General features: G+C 42.1%; 1 pseudogene; it reads left to right on the top strand.

Annotated features, from left to right (window-relative positions):
* The first annotated feature begins 1,948 nt into the window (after positions 1 to 1,948).
* On the top strand, positions 1,949 to 2,626 carry LOC105073772 (protein spire homolog 2 pseudogene; annotated as a pseudogene).
* The last annotated feature ends 17,407 nt before the right edge of the window (positions 2,627 to 20,033 follow it).

The raw sequence follows: 20,033 nt of genomic DNA, 5'->3' as shown, positions 1-20,033 counted from the left end.
GAGCCTACCAAGTAAGGGAGGGATAAATATTCAGAGTATCTTGCTGAAATAGAACTCTTCAATCTCTTACTAGACTGCTCTATGTGTTGTAACTGAAACCTTCGTCCAGAGCCAAGGAGGCAAATGAAAGCTTATTCTGGGAGGTCTTTTGTGCTACAGTGATTTGAAGGTCACACTGCTCTCTGCATGGTGTTTGGACCATCCCCCAGACATACCATCTACCAGAGGACCCTCCTGCTGGGCCCCCGGAAGAAGCTTCTCAGAAAAAGCATGACTTGAGGTGGCTTTTGGATGCAGGGGAAGCAGATGGCTGAGTATGACATCACCTTGGGTAAGAGAAACAGAAAAATGTGAAAATAATAGGATTGTAGGAAAATAATAGCCTAGTCTCCAAGTCATCAGCAAGTGTTTGGAAAGTGTTTATTCCTAGCAAATACTGGGTATGGAAAAGAGCTAAGAAAAGACAAAGCCTGGTCCTGAGCACCCTTTCTAATTTTAAAGTAGAAACCACCTTTATCACCATTTTGTTAAAGTAATAATGACTACTTACTGAGAATTTTAATTATATTTATTTCTAACTGCCACCATTCCTCAAATTCTGGGAGGTAAATAGTATCAAATCCTGATTTTTTTACATAGGAAGAAACTGCAACTCAGAAAGATTAGTGAGTAACTTGCCCCAGGCCACCCAGATGGTAAGGGGTAGAACCTGGTTTTGAACACTGGGCTATTGATGTCAAAGATAAGACACCCCATACCTGAAAACCACTTGAGGGGCATATAAAAGAGGACTCTTTTTCTGACCATTCCTATATATAACATAGATAAACAACAAGTTTATACTGTATAGCACAGGAAACTATATTCAGTATCTTACAGTAACCTATGATGAAAAAGAATATGAAAATGAATATATGTATGTTCATGTGTGACTGACCTATTATGCTGTACACCAGAAATTGACACAACATTGTAAACGGACTATCCTTCAATAAAACAGAGAAGACATAAAAGTAGCCAAAAGCACATGAAAAGATGCTCAACATCACTACTCATTAGGGAAATTAAAAACAAAACTACAATAAGATACCACTTCACACACATTTGGACAGCCACTATCAACAAATGTAAAATAACAAGTGTTGGTGAGGCTGTGGAGAAATTAGACCCCTTTGGCATTGCTGATGGGCATGTAAAATAGAGCAGTCACCTTGGAAAACAGTGTGGAAGTTTCTGAAAGAATTAAAAAATAGAATTACCATATGATTCAGCGATTCCTCTTCTGGGTATATGCCCGAAAGAATTGAAAGCAGGGACTCAAGCAGATATTTGTGCACTCATATTCATAGCACACAGCCAAAAGATAGAAGCAACCCAAGTGTCCATCGATGGATGAAAGGATAAATAAAATGTAATATAGCCACACAACGGAATATCATTCATCCTTAAAAAGAAAGGAAATTCTGACATATGCTACAATATAGATGAACTTTGAAGACATTATGCTAATTGAAATAAGCTCTACAAAAAAGGACAAATACTGTATGATTCTACTTATATGAGGAACCTAGAGTGATCAAATTCTTAGGGACAGGAAGTAGAATGGTGGTTGTCAGGGCCTGGGAGGAGGGAAGAATGGGGAGTTATTGTTTAACAGGTATAGGGTTTCAATTTGGGAGAATGACAAGGTTCTGGAGATGCGTTGGTGAGAGAACAACAGTGTGAATGTATTTAATGCCGCCAAACTGTACATGTAAATGGTACATCTTATGTTATGTACATTTTACCTCAATTAAGGACATAAAGCAGAAACAGAGGCTGCAGCCTGTGGAGGGCAGGTGTTGGGATGCCCGGGGGTTTGGCTCTGTGCCTTGCATCTTCAACACCTCCTCTGGTTACGTCAAGTCCACTTTCTGTATCAACCCATCCATCCTGGATGCAGGGAGTAGCCCTTGTGCCCGCGGCCCCAGGTCCTGCTCAAGGCACGCACCTTGGCCAAGATGGAGGAGATGAACACGTCCGAGGAGGAAGAGTCTCCGTGCAGGGAGGTGACGCTGAAACAAGACAGTTCTTTCTCACAGCACGACCTGGGCCCAGCTCTGGAGAGAAGCGACCTCTGCCCTGTAGCCGGCCACTGGGTCCTCAGGAGGGTTGACACCACTGTGGCCCAGCGCGGGTAGCGTGCACTCCTGGAGGCCGAGCACCGAGCAGCAGGGTTCCTTTCCAGTTAGTGTCCCATCCTAACCTGACCCCAGCTGCCCCTCACGCAGTGACCTGGGCTCAGCTGAAGACAGGCTAGGGGCCTCCGCTGCCCCAGATGCCAATCACCTGTGGCTGGAGTTCAGCCACCAGGTAGAGAGCCTTGTTCTGACTCTGGAGGTGATGGATGTGCGCCATGTACTGGTGAAGGCCGACTTGGAGAGGTTCCTACAGAACAAGGAGCTCCTCAGTGGCCTGAAGAAGGGAATATTTGCTGCTACTACGGAACCGAGTTCACGCTGTCCTCATGGCTGCCCTATCTCTTTTGCAAGACAGCTGTCTGCACTTCCGGCCACGTAAAGATGAAATGCCTTCTAAGAAGTTTGCACACATCCCCGTCTACACACTGGGCCAAAAAATGATTTAAAAAAAAAAAGAGAGAGAGAAATAACAAGTCATAGGAACTCTTACTGTTCTCTACTTAATAACTTTGTCTTCCTAATGTTAACAGGAAGCGAAAATAACAATCTCAAATATTAAATTAATAATTTAAATTATCTTAAAGTAATGAATTAATGGATTTTTCTTATATGCTATTTAAATGAATAGTTTTTACATTAAAAACTATTTCTAGCACCAGTTGTGTCCATCAGCATAGAGTTTGGGAAAACTGCTGAAATTAAATTAACTGTATTCAAACAAATTTTTGGAGAACACAACATATGAATAAGAGTGGTAGTTTAGATTGACATCGTCCAACACAGTAGCCACCAGCCACCTGGGGCTACTGAACATTTGAAATGTGGTTGGTTCCTACTGAGATACATTTGTTGGTAAAATATACACCAGCTTTCAAATACTTATTACAAAAAATAGAATGTAAATGATCTCATTAATAATTTTTTATATTGATTATATGAAGTGATAATATTTTGGATATATTGGGTTAAATAAAGTATATTATTAAACTTAATTTCACCTGTTTCTCTTTACTTTTTAAGTGCGGCTACCAGAAAGCTTAAAAGTATGTGACTCAAATTATATTTCTATTGGACGGAGCTGTGCTAGACAAAGGGTAAAAATGCATCTTTACTGAGCACTGTGTAAGGGATGCTGACACTGTCTCTGGGCAGCTCCAGAGATACAAGCCATCCCTGGGGCATTGGCAGCACTTCCACTGTCTCTGCTAAAAATTTTCTCTCACAAGACCTAACCTTTCTAACCATCAAGGCCCAAATCAACTCTTGCATACAGTTTATCTTTACCTCAAGACCTGGAGGAACTCTCCCTTTTCGAACACTATAGAATTAGCTTAGCCACTCTTTTAGGTACTTAGGTGTATTAACCCTCCAACCACGCCAACGTGGGTAGTTTGTAAGAAGCCTCTGATTTTTGGTGAGGAAACATGCAACAAGCATCCTATGCCTTTCACTAGTCTGCACCCACAACAGACATCAATAATCAATCACAGCAGTACACCCACAACAGACATTAAGAATCAATCACAGCATATTTTTCCCTCCAAGCCCATTCAAGGTCTTAATATTATTTTTAATACAGAGCTCTAGGCAGCTACTACCTATTGATCAAAGTTGTCATGAGAGAAAATAACCTATTTGCCATCTGTGCAATAGCGTCACTTAGTGAATAAGACTGGTGGAGTAAATTCAGCAAAGAAGCATAAGTTTAAATTTTTATTTCTTAGCATCATAGGCTATGTAAAAACAAAATGAGACCAATAAGTAGATTTTATTAATAGTGTGTCCAAGCATGTTATCGTCGCCTGATATCAGGTATATGGGTGATGCCCATGTTTGTACTGAAGGCCAAGGAAGTTGTGAAGCACATTTTCTGTTTTCTTTGGGATACTTTTTAGCAGGTACCATCACTCCTCCAAGTAGGTACAGAGCAAAGGGTAATGTCATTATAGACCAAGGCAGGTGAAATTCCAAAAGTGAGTTTCAAGGAATACTAGTTCTGTAGTTCTACAGAATGTTAAAAAGAAAAAAATCATTCAAGGAAAAACGAATTCTCTAGTGAAGTAAGTGAGAAACATTGGGTTTATAAAATGTTAAAATGACTTTTTATTACTTTCCAAGAATGGGAGCTAGTATGCTTCTCAGTTCTTTTGTTTTTTGTTTTCTGTTTTTTCACATAGAGTTCCATTTTCATATCTTAAGGAGCTATGTTCTAAGAAACATATTTCTGGAACTACCATTCCAGAGATTAATGCTGATACGTTTTGTTTTTGAACACAGGTCAGGGGCAGGTGGCAGAGAAGAACCTTGATGCTAAGAATCACTCTAATCTTCCCCTTATTTTCAAATTTATTTCTTCAAACCCAGGCATTTGTTGCCATCAGTTATCTGATGGTTAACAGGTGATAAATGAGTCATCATGGTTATTTAGAATGGAAGCAACTAAGCCATGGCCTGACCCAACCCCTTGAGTTTGCTGATAAGGAAACTGAGGCTCAGGGAGATTAAGTGCCCTACCCAAGGTCACCAAGTACATCCATGTCCAACAAATTGGAAAGCTAAAAAAAAAAAAAAAAAAAAAAAAGTTAAAATATGAAGTGGCCCAGAACTAGCTCCTCCATAATCTGTCCCTTCAACTACCCTCATCTATCATTTGTTCACCTGCAAGAGAAAATTACATTTTGTGGGAGAGCCGTGAATGTGGATATACTCCTTTCAGCCGAACAGAAATAGAGAAGAGAATTATTACAGCAGAGAGCGGTGGAGCCTCTGAGCTCTCTCAGCCTTCCTGAGGCCAGGCAAATTGAGAACTCATCTAGGATTTTTCTATGTTAATAACAATAGTGGGTGGAGGGTATGGCTCAAGTGTTAGAGCACATGCTTAGCAAGCATGAGGTCCTAGGTTCAATCCCCAGTACCTCTTATAAGAATAAATAGGTAAATAAACCTAATTACTTCCCCCACCAAAAAAAAAATGCTGTTCAAAGAGCTTCTCTGGCTTGGCTTCTAGAGTTCCGGACATAACTTTACCTGTTCTGGATGCACACTGAATGTCCCCAAAACATAGCCCTGTGACAAGTAAAGATTAATGATTGGAGCCAGCCTCTCAATGGAGAGCTTTGGCAGAATTTGACAACTCAGCTGACCTCTACTTGGGGCTTAATCCCACAATCTCACTAATAACATCAAACAGGCCACATGGCACGTGTCCCCTACACTCCATGGCTTCCACTCTCACGCAGCCCAAACAACTTACTCCCTGGCAAATCTAAATGACACTGACCTTTGCTAGGTCAGGGTTTCTCAACCTCAGCATTATTGGCATTTGGGGTCAGATAATTACTTGTTGTGGGGGCTGTTCCATGCAATGTAGGAGGTTTAGCAGCTTCCCTGGCCTCTACTCACTGGATGCTGGTGGCATCCCCTAACCTGTAACAATCAAAAATATTTCCAGATATCGACAATCACTCCTTGGGGAACAAAACTGCCCCTGGCTGAGAACCACGGTTAGACGAACCCAATGAGAATGATTGCCCCTTCCAACGGAGAGTCAGTTCCCACTAGACTGTGAGCTTCTGAGGCAAGGGACTCCGGAAACATGTGTCAATCATCTTTGTATCTCTCTCCCTAGCACACAGTAGGTGTTCACTTACCCATTCATTCCACAAATATTTATTAAGCACCTATTATGTACTAGGAACTCTTGCTGGAGACAGGGATACAGCACTGAACATTAGATAATCCCTGGCCTGAAGAAGTTTATATTCCATGACTGAAGAATTGTGCTGTACACCAGAAATTGACACAACATTGTAAACTGACTATACCTCAATTAAAAAAAAAGTAAAAACAACAACAAAAAAGAAGTTTATATTCCAGAGAGGGGAAGACAGATAATAAAAATATGAATAAAAGCATAAATAAATATACAGGGTAATTTTAGGTTCTAAGTGCTTCAAAGGAAAAATTCACATAAATATGAAAGAGGGTCGCCTCAGCTAGAGTAGTCTATTGGTTGGAATTAAGCTGGTAACAGAATTCAAAATAACTGGCTTCAATAAAACAAAAACTTGTTTTTCTCTCAAGTAGAAGTTCAGAAGCAAGTAATCCAGGGCTGTTAGGGCAGTTCATTCCACGAAGTCCTCAGTGTTCCAAGCTCCTTCTATTCTGTTGCTTTGCTGTGATTGGCCTCCATTTCCAAGGTTACCTCATGGTCTGAGGTGGCTGCTCCAGCTCCAGCCGTCAGGTCATATTCCAGCCAGCAGAATGAATAAAAGGGGAGGAAAAAAGACCAAAAGTTATATACCAAAGATATTTAAAGGATGGTTCTTGGATGCTGCTACATTTTATTTCCACTTACATTGCATTGGACAACTTAGTTGGGTAGCCATAACCAGTTTAAGGAAGACTAATTATGGACTCAGCTAAAAATAGGAGGTTCCATTTCTTTGAAAAGGGGAAGAGTGGGTATCGGGAAACAGCTAGAAGCTCTGGCAGAGAGGTTAGGGAAGGCCCTTCTGAGGAAGAGACAATGATGAGAAGGGGGCAGGGTGCCATGAAAGAAGTTACTGGCAGGAGATGGAGATGTGCGAGGGCTCTGAGCTGCTGGTAAGTCCAGTCGTGGGGAGAACAGGTAGAGGCAAGGTCACGTAGAGACCTGTGTGTGGGGTATGGTAACAGGTCCGGGTTTTATTCCACTTGCAACGAAAAGCCTTTGGAGGGTTTTGAGCAAGAAAGAGAAGTCGTTTATGCTTTCAGAAGATTCCAGTGGCTGCTCTGTTAGGACAGAAATGGGAGATGCAGAGGGAAGGGTAGCAGGCTGCTGGAGTAGAGAGGATGGTGGCTTGAATTGACCTTACAGTGCACATGGTGAGAAGTGATCCCATTTTTCATATAATGCCATGGAGTATTGGAGTCAAAATACACAGGGCTATTTGAGGGATTGGATGTGGTGATAGGAATAAGAAAAATTAAGAATATTTCCCAGGGTTTGACCTGAGCAACCAGCATATGGTGATGCCATTTATTGATGTAGGAAAGGCTTAGGAGGAGGCACATTTGGGTCAAGAGTTCTGTACTGTCCATGTCAAATCTAAGACATGTAGAAGATCTTCAAGTAGGGACGCCAGGCCAAGAGCTGGATATATGAAAATGTGGCCCAGAGATACAAATTTGAGAGTCATCAGCCTAAAGATGGTGCTTTAAGGGTAAGCGTGAAAACAATGTTAGAGATAATTGGCTCAAGGGAAAAGAAAGTTATATGTTTTTAAGTGCCATTAGACAAAGTAGCAAATGTAGAATCATCCATCTTAAAGGCCCTTAAACATCCCTAGAAGCCCCCTTCAGAATCATCAAGTATGCAACTCTTTGCTCTTGGTCTTTTAATTAAATCTGCCTTAGACGGTCAAGCACCACTCACAATAAGCAAAAAGCCTTTAACGTTGTTTGTTGAAAAGAACCCGGAAGAGCTTCTTCTGCTGCATTTGCATCACATCAGGGCTATTTTCTGGTTTTGTTTTGTTTATTTTTTAATGGCAATTGTACAATATTTAGGCCATCCTACAGTTTAAATAGGCTTTTTTGGATTTGCTTGCAGAAGTAACCAATTGATGCTGCCTCCACTGGAAAACAATCTCGAAGGTACACACTGGGGACACAGCCTGCTGGTTCCAAGTCAAGAACTGCCATCATATGATTTTTTTTTTTTTTTGCAGGGGTAGGTAATTAAGATTGTTTGTTTGTTTGTTTGTTTGTTTATTATTGGAGGAGGTACCAGGGATTGAACCCAGTACCTCATGCTTGCTAAGCATGCACACTGCCACTTGAGCTATACCTTCCACCATCGTATGGTTTTAATCAGACACAACCCATAATTCCGAGAAGTTTATAATGTAACTAAAGTATTAGCACTGGATGACGTTATTTATTGAACATCTACTATGTGCCAAGTATGTGACAGAATTTTAATCTTCACACAGGCTTGATGAGGACATATTATGTTGTCCATTTTGCAGATGAAAATGCCAAGCCTCAGAAAGATTATGTATCCAGCTAAAGAATCGAATCTGTCTTTCCTTAGACTTTTCAACAAGTCTAATTATTCACGAAGCCTTATCATTTACTGGGGTATCTCATTTAGCTTTCCCATTTGCTCACCTAAAAGTAAAAACCTTGCCTCGTTTTTTTTTTTTTCCAATCAACTATGTTTTCTGGCTTATAATGGGTACTCAAATATTTATTGAAGGAATGAACTTTATGACTACACAAAGAACAGCAAATTCATTAAATGAGTAGAATTGGAATTTTTAAAGAGCCCAGGGATGTCACTGAGTCTAGAAGTCCTCACCTGGCTAGCCCCAGATGGACTATAGCCTCAGGAGTGTTTGGTGTGGTTTCCAAATTCTGAGAAAAAAGAGAGTTATATTAGTTCCTAATATTCAAAAACTGAGAAATTGCAAACAAAAATCCAGATTTTTTTTTTCTTCCCTTGAAATCTGGCAGCACTGGACCCACATTTTCACAGGTTGATAAGGAGAGAGAGGGGCTGAGTTGGGGCTGTCTTTGCCTCATTTAGATTTTTACCTAGGCCCCTGTAGGCATCTGAATTTGCAACCTCAACTATAAAGTCCCTTAATATAGAAGCAAGAAAACTGAGGCCCAGCACTGAAAAGTGACTTGCTGTAAGGGACCCAGGTGTCCTCACTCCCAGCCGTAGGCTCTTTCTACACCTCACTGCCCTGGACACAGGCATCCTGAGAATTCATATTTGTCGTGACTACACAACACAAACACATGGATACAGAGAAGAGTGTACAGCCATGCCTCACCTTTGAGATGAGGACAAAGGGTAAGTATGTGAATTGGGTTAATAAAAAAATGATCTTGTAGATTCAAAACACTGCAAGACAGTAAAGTTTCTATTTGGTTGCCTTTGGTCACGATGTTGCTCTAGTTTAATCTGGACCTCTTTCTACTTCTTTTAGGAAATAGTAAGTCTAGGTTAATATTTATTCCGATTCTGAATCAGCCTTGGTTTCACTTTCTAAATCATTCGGGAGTGGTCTGGTGAGATGCTGAGAAATTATGAAATAAGAAATTGGAGGGTGGGGAGGAGAGAGAGTAAGAAACAGCTGGTTTATGGGGAGGCCTCCTGGGAGTAGCTACTTATGAGACAACGTGGTAATTAATAATATAGTGAACAGAATATGTCCAGAATACGTCCAAATGCTAATTGAAGTGCTTCTTCTTCCCTTACTCGCTCCGTAGGGCCCTCCTGAGGTGCTCATTGAATTTAATTCCCCTGCCCCAGTCACTCTCCCCTTCCCCCAGCCAGAGCATCCATTGATGGGGGAGGGGGAGTGTCACCAGAGAATGAGAAAAACAAAGGCAGCAACCTCTGGACCTGCTTCAGTGAATCATTGATCTAGAAGTCAGAAAGTTTCAGACGCTCACCAGATTGCATTTTTTTGTACCCCAGGCCAGTGCTTGTCTCATTTTATTTTTTTAAAATCACTTTGTCCAACTATTTTTTTAAAGTTTTCTTACTTTATTATCTTTTGGGGGGAGGGGAGGTGATTAGGTTCACTCACTTTTTTGATGGAGGTGCTGGGGATTGAACCCATAGACCTCAGGTGTGCTAGGCGTGCACTCTGCCACTGAGCTATACCCTTGCCCCTCCCTGTCACACTTTAAAGTGCTTATGAGTCACTTGAGGTCTTGTTAAAGTGCAGACTGGCCTGGGGGCTGAGACCCTGTATTTCTAACAAGCCCCCAGTTGATGTCAATGGATGCTGCAGGGCGGGAGACCACACGCTTGAGCAGCGAGGCCCTAGAGTAGAGCAGTGATTTTCAAGCTCACTTGCCCATGCGAATTACCTGGGGGATCTTTAAGAAATCCTGATGCCCGAGTCTCACTGCCAGATCCTGATTTAATTAGTGTGGGTGACGCCCCAGTGTTAGAATTTTTCAAAGCTTCCCAAAAGATTTTTGTACAAAGCAGTTTGGGAAGCACTGCCTTAGACTAGAGCTGTAGTTCTCAAAGTCACCTGGAGGGTTTGTGGTTTGTTAAACCATATAGATTGCTGGACCCCACCCTGCAGGGTTTCAGTTGGTCTGGGTGGGGCTTGAGAATGGGCCTTTTTTTTTTTTTTTTTTAATTTTTTTCTTTTTTCTTTTTTTTTCTTTCTTTTCTTTCTTTCTTTTTTTTTTAAATAGAATTTGTTTTTCTAACAAAGTGCTACTGATGCTGTTGGCTTGGGGATTATACTTTGAGAGCCACTGTCTGTGGGTTGAGGAAGAGGAGAAGGAACACAGAGCTGTGTCACTAAGGGGTGGCATTAATCTTCACTTACGAACTTAAGGAAGCATAAGTTACCAGTGTTTGGAAGCTGCAGTGGCTGTCCTTCTCATACCACATGGAGAGGATTGTCCACCAATTACAGCCAGCCTATGGCCCCTGTTTCATGCTGCATGACTTGCCAGATAGCCAGTCTGTCCATCTGCTCCATGTGGACAACCTCCTTTGCCATGGTTCAGATCCACTGTAGCCCCTCTGGAGTAGAGGGTGATGGCCTCATCCTCAGAGAGGTGATGCTGATGGGGAGAATGAATGTCTTATACTGGGGCAAGCTGCAGGTCGCCCACCAAGTCCAGACGGTGGTAGGACATCCCCCCTTGCCTCAGGAAAAGCCTATGATTCCATTCCACAGGGATGGTTTAGCTACCCTGTTTCTTATGCAAAGGGTGGAAGAGCTCAGGTACCACAGGGATGCTGAGATGTGGTGGAAGAAGAAAGAATTCTTTTATGGGGACCAGATAAAAGAATGTTCAACCTCCAGGATTGTCCCTGAAAACACTGAGCTCTATATTCCAAAGAATTATTTTCTGAATGTAATGTCTTTAGTGTAATGTTTTCTCCATCTTTTTACATTAAAAAAGAAGGGAGAAAGAAGCATGCTATAGATTTATAACTAAGTTTCAACAGGGAGCAGAGGTAAGACCCAGCAGTTCTTTTCAAATATTCATTTGTATCTTCCCCAAAGAAAATTCCTTTTCTTACCTGTCTATTTTCTTTGAGGGACATTTTCATAATCAGTAGTCTGAGTTAAGTAGCACTTTTTAAAAAATTGAGATATATCTGATATATAACATTGTATACATTTAAGGTACACAATTTGTTGATTTGATACATTTATCTATTGTAATGTGATAGCCGTGGTAGGGCTAACTAGCACCTCACATAATTATCATTTCCTTTTAGTGGTTGGAATAATTAAGATCTCGTCTCTTAGCAAGTTTGGTGATTATGATACATTGCTGTCTCTATTCATTCTGCTATGCATTTGATCTCTAGGATTTATTTACTATTTTTTACAAGTTTGTTTAATACTTAGAAGAAAACAGCCCTAGAGATGTAGGAAGAAAACTACTATTTATTTAGTACCTACTATGTCTCAGGAATTCCACAAACCTCTTTGTGTTTATTAGCTCAAGTATTGGAGTAGAAAGCTCTGTTATCACTGTAACTGTGAATGTCTGCAATTTTTTTTGGAAAAAAAATTTAAGCAAACTAAAGATAAAGCATCCTCACACAGAAAATGATGTAAACATTAAAGAAGCACGCAGAGCTATAAATATATGTAGGTAATTAAGCCATAGAAACTTTCTGGACCTCGTGTGGTGGCCATTAAAATTCCTGCTGAGAGTGAGTGATTTAACTACACCACCAACAAAGTTTGAGCAATTGCTTCCAAGGGTTTCTCCAGGCCTGTGAGGTCCCTCAGGGCTGCTGGGTGGTATGGCTAATTTTTGCCTGCCGGCAGAGACTTTAAGTATTGTATTTTTTGTTGTTATGTTATATGTCAGACCCTAAATTACACAGCAAAATGAAGCCATGGATTAGGCCAGAGATATCTTTTTTTTCTTCAAAATACTAAATGAAACATTGGCCTTGAAAATGGCTATGTTTGTTCATTTAATGTTTTGGGACCTACTACGTGCCAGGCACTGGGTTTACAGTGGTGAACAAAACAGATACAATCCTCGCCCTCAGAGAGCTTCAGCACTGACCCAAGAAAGAGACGCTGCAAGTAAATATACAACCGCGAGCTGCGTGTGGAGACTTGCCTCTTTGTTGTACATATAACCCCAAGTTGTATATGAGAGAAATACAGTTAGAAGATAATTTGTATTGGAAGTCTAGGGAGAATGACTTCAGCTGGGCCCTAGAGGATGGGAGAAAAGGAGCTAGGCGAAGAGTTGGTGAGGAGAATAATATTTCACCTAGAAATGAAAGATCCTTGAGGTGGGAAAGAACTTGGCAACTTTGGAAAACTGAAAGAAGCATGGTATAGGAGAGAGGGTGTCTTGGGGTCCTCGGAGAAAGAGGATCAATAGTACATGTATATATATATATGGAGTGAGCGAGAGAAAGAGAAGTGTATTATCAAGAATTGACTCATAAAATTACGGAGGCCGAGAGGTCCCACAATCTGCTAGAAGCCCAGGAAAGCCGGTGGTGTAGTTCCAGTCCAACCCAAAGGCCTGAGAACCAGTAGTGCTAAAGGTGTAAGTCCCAGCTGAAGGGCAGGAGAAGACCAATGCCCCAGCTTAAGAAGCCAGGCAGAGATCAAGAATGCTCCCTTCCTCCAGTTTTTGTTCTATGAAAGCCCTCAACTGATTAGAGGAGGCCCAGTCACAATGGTGAGGGCAACCTGCGTTCCTCAGACCACCTATTCAAATGCTGATCTCTTCCAGAGACACCCTCAGAGACACAGCCAGAGTGATGGTTAACGAGGTATCCAGGCATCCCGTGGCCCAGTCCAGCTGACACTTAAACTGAACCGTCACAGAGGGTGATGGCCAAAAGAGGTGAGAGAGGTAGGCAGGGATGTATGGTTTGTATTGTGTCAATGGTTCAGTTGGAAATATGTTCCTAGAATCCTCCTCCCTGTCAGACTCGGCTGAAAGAGGCATGCTCAAGTGCAGCCGCCACCGCTGAAAAGTCACTGTGGTCAGACAATAAGATGCCGAGAGGCCTGAGGTCTCCACTTGTCCTTGCTCTCCTCTGCTCCGCTCCCAGCTCTGCACCATCAGATGTCTGGTGGTGGCACTGCATAGGGGCACAGCTTGCCCCAGGGTCTTCCTTTGGCTGTCCTATTTTGGTGGCCGGATGTGCTTGGCTGCCCAGGTGGACTGGCTGGTGCCTTCTCTGCTCCCCCGGCTCCCCTCCTGGACTGCCCCCCCCCATAGCTCTGTAAGGTCTAATTCCTAGAATAAATCTCTCATCTCATAATCCATAGTGTTTCTCTGTTGAACCCTGACTGATGCCATGGACCAGACCACGAAGGCCAAGGTGAAGAACAAAGAGAGTAATCAAAGGCCTCTGAGCCAGGCAGTGGCCTGTGTCTATGGGTGGGGCTCCCTTGACTGCAGCCAGGGTTCAAGGACCCTGGGACTCTAAACGAAGCAGAGCACTGTGCAGAGAAAAACTGCCATCACACTATTTCCCAAATTTGCCCCACAGCTGCTTTCCTGTGCGTTCCTGCTTCACTGGCCAGGGGTCACTAGGGTACTGCTTCTCAGTCCGAACAAGAAGAGTGGTGTTGGTGCCTAACAAGTAGAAGGATTAACGTGCAAGAGGAGACTCCAGTCCTTTATGGCGGAGGTGTTTATATGCAGTAGCTTTAGGGTAGACGTAGGAACAGTTTAAATGAGGTGACTTTTGCACCAAGAGCAGCTGGAAATCTGCCTTCCCGGAGGATGTATGGACAGCGCTCTGGGAGGAGTACATGAAACCGGCCAAAGGAGGCAGTAGTGGCTACATTTCAGAACCAGCTGGGTGGCATCTGGTTGGGGGGGAGCACAGAGCTTTAGGGCTTTAAAAATATACGGATGCTTCACTGCACACCATTTATATCTGATTTCTAGCGGTGAGGCCCAGACAGCTCTATGGGTTTTGGTATTTTTTAGACCAAAGTGATTCCCAAGGGTAGCCAGGGTGGAGAATCCACACAACCAAGTGAAGAGGTTGCAAACAAGAGGACCTATGGACCGTATCTGATTCAAGACAGTGTCTTCTTTCAGAAATTTAAATTCACTGCTAATACTGAAACAGGGAGATTGCAAATACAAATCTAAATTACCAGCTTCTTTCCTTTGAAAACCTGGAAGGATTGGCAGTCCTGGGCCACAGTCCCCACTAACCCCTAACGTCTTGCCCAGCCTGTTTCACTCACTTTATTATTTCCCTGTCCACTGTAGATGTTGGATTTGGGGACCTCGCAGGGATTAAGAGCAGGGGGCCAGCAAACCATAGCCCTTGGGCCAAATTTGGATTGCTACCTGTTTTTGTATGGCCTGCAAGCTAAGGATGGCTTTTTACATTTTGAAATTGCTGAGGGAGAAAGTGAAAGAAGAACATTTCATGACACACAAAGAATTAAATAAAATTCAAATTTCAGTGCCCATACTGGAATACAGATCATGGCTGTGCTTACTTGCTTGTGTGCTGAATGTGGCTGCTTTTGTGCTGCAACAGCAGACCATGTGGTTGGCAAAGCCTCAAATATTTACTTACTTGTTGCAGAACAAGTTTGCTGATTAAGAGAATAAGATTTAGAATCAAAGAAAGCTAGGTTTGAACCTGGATCTATTATTAGCTACTGGAGAGAATTTGGGCAAATTCCATCACCTCGCTGTAATGCGAAGAAATCTTACCCTGCAGGGGACTGTGATGATGGAGATTAGGTGACTATGCACAGCCCACAGTCTCCTGTGGTATCTGTAAAACAAAACCAAAAAAATGCTCATTGCTGTTCCCTTAAAGAGGTTACATTATTATGTCATTAAAGTCACTTTGCAACAATTCAAATTGAATTACCCTTCTGCATTACCTATCTTTCAAATGTGAAAGCTGCAAATACAAGATCATTCTTTTACTCATGATTAATTTTTGGCTTTGTTATCATAGAAAAGTCTTGGAAATAATAACCCATTGAGCAGGAATCATAATTTAGCTTGTTTAGAAAGTGAAAAGTCCTTACTGAGCGAAAACTGTCTTTTCCAAGGCATCACTGTGAATTTTACTGTCGAAGTTTATTAATTATCCAGGAGCTAATATTGTTATTTTTTTCCCAAAAAAATAAATTTTCCTGTTTGATCAGTTTTGACTTGGCTATAAATGTTTATAATCAAATTAAATCTTCAGAGCTGATCCTGCACTTAAAATACACATAATATTTACCATTTTAACCATTTAATTAATTAATTAATTTAACCGCTTTAAAGTGTACGATTGTGTAGCCTCGAGTACATTCAAAATGTTGCGCAGCCATAACCACTACCCAGTTCCAGGACTTTTTCATCAGCCCTGAAAGAAACCTGGTACCCATTAAGCAGTCACTCCCGATTCCCCTGACCCTAATCCCTGGAAACCACTAATCTGCTTTCTCTCTCCATGAATTTGCCTGTTCTGGATATTTCATTTAAGTGGCATCACGCAGTACGTGGCCTTTTGTGCCTGGCTGATGAGCATTCCCATCCATATTCTTGTTTGAAAACCTGTCAAATTTCTAGTATCAAGACCCTTGAAGGGGAGGGTATAGCTCAAGTGGTAGAGTGCATGCTTAGCATGCACAAGGTCCTGGGTTCAATTCCCAGTACCTCCTCGAAAAGTAAATCTAATTACCACCCCCTCAAAAAAAGACCTTTTGAGACAGTGCTAAGTGTCTGAAAAAAACAAAATAAAACAAACAAATGAGTTGATAGGAGAGTGAAAGGACTGAGGCCGGGACAAAAGGGTCTTAATAATGCATCTGTTTGCTTGCATAATTCCTGACTGACCTCTGTGAGTGCAAGGGCCATGAGAGCCAGGCCTGCAGGTGTGTTTACCGCTGCACCTTGAGAGACTGAATATACAAACAGACAATGCAATGAATATACAACCCAGATCGGGTATAAAAATAGAACTCTGACTCACAATCTGCAGATCTGCATCAACCAGCCCAGGAAACCACCCCGTCGTCTCCAGGAACTGGTCCAGGAAGCCAGCCTGCTATCTCTAAGTCAGACTTGGAGGAAGTCAGACCACTATCTCCAGCCACCAGCCCAGGAAGCCAAATAATAACCCCTATAACAACTGGTCCCAGATAGCCAGGACTTGATTAATTACTGACAGCTTCCCTAATTTTTGTCCCCTCTTCTAACTAGAGGGACCAACTAGAGAAAGTCAAATGACCAACTAGAGAAAGTCAAACATGCAGCCCTAACCAATCACACAGGATGCCCTGCTTCTGGTTAGCCTGCTTCCAACATCCCCAGGCCAACAGTGTCCAATCAAGCACATCTGGCCCCTTCCTGCCACCCTCCTCTTTTAACTTAAGCTTTCCCACTCCTCTGCCTGCCGTTGAGTCTCTGCCAAAATGCAAAGGGTGTTGGGTGACTCCCTTGCCATAGCAAGCTCTGAATAAATAGCTTCTTTATGTTCTCCTTTGGATTGTCTTTGTCTAGTTCCACAACCTCCATGCCCTGGACAGGGCCTGGCACAGAGGGTGTCTGGTCAGTACCTGTTGATGGTGTGAGCACACATTGCAGAGGAAGGGCCTCTGTGGTCCTTTCGCAGTCCCCTGCTGGGGCACTCAGGTGGGCACTCTGGTCTTCTCTCAGCCCCATCCTCTCGTTTGAACTCCAGACCTGCCCACATAGTGGCCAACCCACCATCTCTGCCTGGACATCATGGCTTCCTGGGGCTCAGTGTGTCCCAGACCTACCGGCCAAGTCCTTCCTTCCTCCCATGGTTCTTCACCTGGTTTAACCGCCCAGGATCTCCCCAGTGCCCCTGGAACGTGGGAGTCGGTCTACCTTCTCCCTCACTCTCCCAACCTGTAATCCATCAGTAAGTCCCCTTGGTTCTCCTCCAGGTGCCCGATGAATCCACCCCTTGGTCTGGCTCCATTCCTAGGTCAGGCTCTCATTGCGGCAACAGCCCAGAACTGGTCTAGCTGCCTGCAGTCTGATCTCCTCCAAAACAGCCAGGGACACTCCCCCAAACAACCCATTTCTGGGCAGGAGACATCCTTGCAGAGCAGCCTCAGTCACCATCAGGTCAGAATCTAAACCTAAGAGAAGAGATGTTCTGGAGCCACCCAGACCTGGTCCCTGCTCACCTTCCTAGCTTTAACTCCCACACAGCTTACATTCTAACCAAGGGCACACGAGGCCATGGTGCTCTCCACCATTCCTGCTGACCCCCACCACATAGCTTCTACCAAGCATTCCTCCTTCCCTCCCTCCTTTTGCTTATGTGGCAGGTAGCACCTCCACTTCAAGCCTCAGGGAGTCACTGCCTCGGGGGTGAAGCCTCTTCCTGGCTGCCCCTGATCGATTGTTCTGGGCTCATTACACTAGGATGAGATGTGCTGGTCAGTCCCCTTCTTCCTCTCCGTTGTGTAAATTTCTTGAAGGCTGGAATTTTAGTTTTTAACATTTGTCGTCTCAGAACCAAATGCAATGCCTGACACTTGGCAGGTATCAAAACGTCAATATTTGTTGAGCAAATGAATGTTTGCAAAAGAACGGAGCTATAGCAGGACTGGATTACCAAACCCAGTTTAGGGATGGTAGCAAATGGGTACTCCCCCCAATTTATTTGGAAAGAATTTGATATGTGATAGTTGAGTAAAAGCCATGAAACCATCATTCTGAGAAAACAGAGGAAATGAGAACTTTGCCGGACTTTCTTACATTCCTCTTGCTGTCGAGGGTTCTTTTTCCCTTTTTCTCCATTTTATTTTATTTTTTCTTCTAGTTTTATTGAGATATAATTGACACACAGTACTGTACAAGTTTAAGGTGTACAGAGAGTGATCTGACCTACACACATCATGAAATGGTTATCGTGGTAAGTTTAGCGAACATCTGTCATCTCATACAGACACAAAATTAAAGAAATAGAAAAAAGGTATTTTTTTCCTTGTGATGAAAACTCTTAGGGTTTACCCTCAATAAGTCTTATATGTACACCAGTGTTAATTATATTTATCACGTTGTATATGAAATCCTTAGTACTTACTTATCTTATAACTGCCTAGGCTTCTGTTTTCTATTACTATGTTCTCCATTTTATTTGTAATAATTGACATGTGAAACTTACTATAGAATAAATTTTTGGAATATGGAGGACATGAACAATTATATAATTTGTTGTTAGCTTTTTCAATTAGGATCCACAGGAGAGATCTCTTTCATAGTTCTTCCCTTCTTTCCAAACAGAGTCTTAACATCTATTGAATAAATGTATGTTTCTTTAACCTCATGTCTCCCTCTTGGTCTAGCTTCCATGAAGCTCAGTGTTCAATCTGTGGCCCGTATTTTATAATTACGCAGCAGCCCACTGCACGCATTTCTAAATACTAGCTTCTCAGATTATTATTTACCCTTTATTTTTCTTCTTGATTCTTTACCTTTATTTTTCAAGCTTAACTATCATATGCTTTTTGTCATTTTTTTTCTTTTGTTACCAGACTTCATTTTCTAGAGAAGTTTTATGGAAACAGCAGGTATATAGAAAAAGCGAGCAGAAAGTAGAGAGAATTCCCACGTACTCCCTTCTCTCCTTAAGTTTCCCCTGTTATTAACACCTGACACTGGTGTAGTGCATTGGTTATAATTGACATCTCAATAGAAATGTTTGGTTATTAACTAAAGTTCACAGCTTATGTTCAGGTTCACTCTTTGAGGTGTATAGTTCTGTGGGTTTTGACAAATGCGTAACATCATGCATTCATTTCAGTGTCATTCAGAAGAGTTTCATCATTCCCCCAAATCCCCAGTGCTTCACTCATCCATGCCTCTGCACCGCCCTCTCCCCACTTAGCTGTCAATTTTGCTTCTATGTTGAATTACGTAAGAAAAAGGATAGAGAGAAATCATAATCATTTTATCCTGTCATCTTATTGTGGAAACTTTCAAACATCCCTAAAGGTGGAATAAATGATACAATGAGCACCAGTATATATAGCTTCCACCTGGATTCAGCAATCATGAACATTTTGCCATTTTTGCTCTCTATTATGTATTTATTTTCTTTCATTACTTTTTTATTTTCCTGAACCATTTGCAAGTAACTTGCAGACACTGTGGACAGTTGACCTCTGAATACCTCAGCACGCATCTTGTAGAAATAAAGGCATTCTCCTGTACAATCTTGAAGCCATTATCACAGCTAAGGAAAGTCACTGTAATTCTATGCTGTCGTCTAATGTCCAGTCCACATTTAAAGTTTCTCAGTTGTCCTCAGAATGCCTTTTATGACTGCTTCATTTTCTCAACCAGGATGACCCTGAAAGTCAGGTTTGGCCTGTATTGTTGTCTCTTTAGTCTCTTTTTCCTCGGAACATTCCACTCATCTCTCTCCACCTTTTTTATTTTTTTTTTGATATTGGCTTTAAAAAAATTGTATAAAATATACATAGCATGCAGTTTTCCATCTTCACCATTTTTAAGGGTACAGTTCATGATCTTACATGGAGAAAACCCTAAAGACACCACAAAAATACTATTAGAATAGACCAATTCAGCTGTGTAGAATTAATAGACCGATTCAGTTGCAGTCACACAAGGGTCTTCAAGTTGGTGTCTCTACATTCTCTATAGTTATCTCCAGCAAACTTCATGCTGAATTTTCTCCTAGCCGCTGTGTCCTGCCTTCAAAACCAACACTAATCTTCAGCAGCCAAGGATGGAAAGAAAATATTCAAGTAAATGAGCTGCAATGCTCTCCCCTACCCCACCCTCCTCTCCCATATTCAGAAGACTGCTTTAATCTCAAGATGTGTTATCCTCTACTTTTTGATCACG

The sequence above is a fragment of the Camelus bactrianus genome, chromosome 18 (genome assembly GCF_048773025.1).
Source record: "Camelus bactrianus isolate YW-2024 breed Bactrian camel chromosome 18, ASM4877302v1, whole genome shotgun sequence".
Taxonomy (NCBI): Eukaryota; Metazoa; Chordata; class Mammalia; order Artiodactyla; family Camelidae; genus Camelus; species Camelus bactrianus.
Note: the sequence above shows the minus strand (reverse complement) of the source record. Positions and strands in the feature narration are given on the sequence as shown.